The sequence below is a fragment of the Oratosquilla oratoria genome, chromosome 10, assembly GCF_046742065.1.
Source record: "Oratosquilla oratoria isolate Oo_2021 chromosome 10, ASM4674206v1, whole genome shotgun sequence".
In the NCBI taxonomy this organism is placed as follows: Eukaryota; Metazoa; Arthropoda; class Malacostraca; order Stomatopoda; family Squillidae; genus Oratosquilla; species Oratosquilla oratoria.
The window spans coordinates 29,577,327-29,580,655 of NC_134786.1; the positions used below are offsets into that span (position 1 = coordinate 29,577,327).

Consider the following 3,329-nt stretch of genomic DNA (forward strand, 5'->3'; position numbering starts at 1 on the left):
AGAGGAAGTGAGAACGAGTTTGAATGTGTTTGAGATGATGTGTCTGAGAAGTATGATGGGGGTTACTAGGCTGGATAGTGAGAAATGAGGAGGTGAGAAAGAGAACAGTGGTGGTAAGGGAGTTGGGAGATAGGGTGGATGAAAGAGTATTGGGATGGTTTGGACACATGGAAAGAATGAGTGAAGAAAGACTAGTAAAAGATGTATGGAAGGCAGATGTGGAGGGAGTGAACATGAGGGGGCGACCTTGTAGGAGATGGATGGATGGGGTAAAAAGGGCTTTGGGGAAGAGGGAACTGTCTGTTGAGGAAAGACGGGAGAGGACAGAAGACAGGGGTGAATGGGGAATGGTTGTATATGGATGGTGTTGTGATGCATGAAGGGGAATGGGTGGGGAGATGGGGGTTGAGGTAGTATGTGTGAGAAAAATTTGACGCAGCCCGAAGGGATTTCTCCCCGTCTTCTCCTTTTCTGCATGAGGGAACGGAGAGGGGGGTTGCCGATTTAATGAAGCGGTCTTGCTGTGGATGTGCTGTCTTGTGACACTACCTCTGTCCCAGGGCAGTAGACAAGATGCAGGGATGACCCGTTATCCAGGAGGTGCCAAGATAAGAGGGAGAGTGGAAAGGAGTAGAGTGTATTAGGGATGGAATGGGTGGGAATGGTTTTTATGCCTTTTTCTTTTTGGCTACCTCCCTTGTAAGCGGGAAAAAGCCTTTGGTATATGTATGTATGTTATTTGTCAAAACAATGTAGAATGTGTGACATGTCACTTGTGATACTTAGCTTCATCAATCATCACTTTGATGTATTTTTCCCCTTTTTTAACATGCAGTGTGATTTTCTTTCTCGAAAAACAAATGTTTTATACCTGTAACAGACTATCACTCTATTCCGAGATGAAGCAAGCTAAAGAAAGTGGTGCTGCTTACAAAAAAAAAGAGAAAGGTAAGAGAGGAATTATTAAAAAGAATGAAGATGCACTATTGAAATACATCAGTCATATAGAAACTACTACTACTGAAGCTGGAGAAGTTTACAAATCCAAATCATCGTCAAACTCAAGGGATTTAACTTCAAGCGATTCATCAACTTCAACTCCCTCAAGTGATGAAGAACATGAAGAAAATATTCCAGAATCAGCTGTGGACAGAGTGGACACAAAAGACGTTAGCCTATGGCCTAGCAAGATTAGCAATGGCACACGGATCTTTCTGGTACATCAAGGCGCATCTGTGGTTCAAAACCTAGATTCTGATTTTGGTGAAGTAATTTGTCAACGTGTGTCAACCAAGGACAAACTAGGAAACTAACTCGGGAGTGGTCTTTTAAAACTCTGCCAAATGGTGAAAAAATTGATATAATGGATGTTTTACTCTCCTTCCAAGAAAGCTCTTTACTGTTTATGTTACAAACTGTTTTCAGACAGAAGTAACTCAAAATCTAATTCTGAGGATGGACTCAACATATGGTGGAAACTGAATCCTAGAATATCCGAGCATGAATCCAGTGTAGCTCACGTTCGGAATTTCACACAATGAAAGGATTTGGAAATTGGGACTGCTCGTAGAGCAATGATTGACAAAAAAGAACAAGAAGTTGTTGAAAGCCAAGATTGCTTGAAATTAGATTCCTGGCTAAACAGAATTAGGCTTTACGAGACCACCGAGGAGTAAATTGTGAGAAAAACAAGACTGATGTTGAACTTGAAGCAAAAGAAAACAGAGGAGATTTTCTAGAGCTAGTTCATTTATTGGCAAAATATGATCCAATGCTGCATGAATATCTTCTAAGAATCCAGCTGGGAAACAAGCTTGCTACTTCCTATCTGTCTCCTACTATTCAGAACGAGTTTATAGAAAATTTTGGGGAAAGCGTAAGAAGCAAAGTCATCAAGCAAGTAAAAGAAGCCAAGTACTTTTCTATGATATTCGACAGCACTCCTGATATATCACATAAGGATCAAACGAGCCAAATTTTACGCTATGTTATGATCGATGGGGATAAAGTGAAGGATGTAGAATTATTTGTCGATTTCACTGAAACAAAAGGTAAAGCTGCCGAGAATATTTCAACGATGATTTTGGAAAAATTAGAGAAAGACGGAATTGATATTAGAAAATGTAGAGTACAAGCATATGATAATGCTAAGGTGATGGCTGGTCTGCATGCTGGTGTTCGGAAACGTTTTAAGGAAATTAATCAAAAAGCAGAATTTGTCGCTTGTACAAATCACTCGCTGAATTTGGCTGGTGTTCATGCAACCTCTGTTGGTGTGAATTCTGTTAACTTTTTTGGATGTGTGGAATGTTTGTTTGTATCTTTTTCTTCATCAACCCATCGCTGGGAAGTTCTAACTTCAGTCACTGGTCAAAGTGTCAAGCGCATAATACTCGTAGAAACTCGGTGGGGTGCGAGGTGAGAGGCTGTAAGTGTTGTAAAGATACATTTCTCAAAAATCTTAAGTGCCCCAGAAAAGTTAATTGGCGAAGAAGAAAATTCAGTTACCAGGGGAGATGCTGGTGTTGCACACGGTGCGTTGCAATCATTTTCCTTTTTGTGCTTTCTTGGCCTGTGGAGACCCGCCTTTCTAGAAATTAACGACACACAGACTTACCTCTAAACCAACGGATTGAACATACAAAAATGTGATATAAAGCTCAGGACATTAAAAATATATCTAGCGGAAAATAGGGACAAGCTAGTGAGTAATGAGTATTGTCATGGAGCGTCAGCGTCGACACAAAAAGTAGAGACAAATGTTTGGTAAAGGATCACGATACGCTGAATTACCATACGACATTGAACTGAGGAGAGAAATGTTCTCTTCGCTGAACAGAATGATCCAAGGACTAGCTTTGAGATTTCAACAGCTTCAAGCACTTGCTGAGAAATATGTCTTTCTTACCCCGTTGAATTTTTTGGATGATAAATCTTCTTCTCCTGTTGACGTTTTCCATTTTCATATGGGGTCGCCGTTCCTCGCTAGTCGTTTCCACCTGTTTCGGTCCATCACCTGCTTCTCCTCCAGATGTTTCTCCTTAAGGTCCTCTCTCAGTCTGTCCTTCCAACGCAGCTTGGGTCTCCCTCGCCTGCATCTCCCCTGTACCTCCATCTCCATCATTCTTCTTCCCACGTAGTCTTCATCTCTTCACATGGCCGAACCAATGTAATCTCCTTTCCTGCGCTTTCGCCGACGCCTCCACTACTTTCACAGTAGCGCGAATTCTATCATTCTTTATCCTATCCAACCTCGTCACCCCACACATCCACCTCAACATCCTCATTTCTGCGACGTCCAGCTTCCTTTCTTGTACCTTTTTCAGTGC

The 3,329-nt window shown here is 41.6% G+C and overlaps 1 pseudogene; it reads left to right on the forward strand.

Moving 5' to 3' along the window:
• Positions 1 to 899: 899 nt before the first annotated feature.
• The window catches only part of LOC143028829 (zinc finger MYM-type protein 5-like), a 6,131-nt pseudogene continuing 3,701 nt past the window's right edge, over positions 900 to 3,329 (forward strand).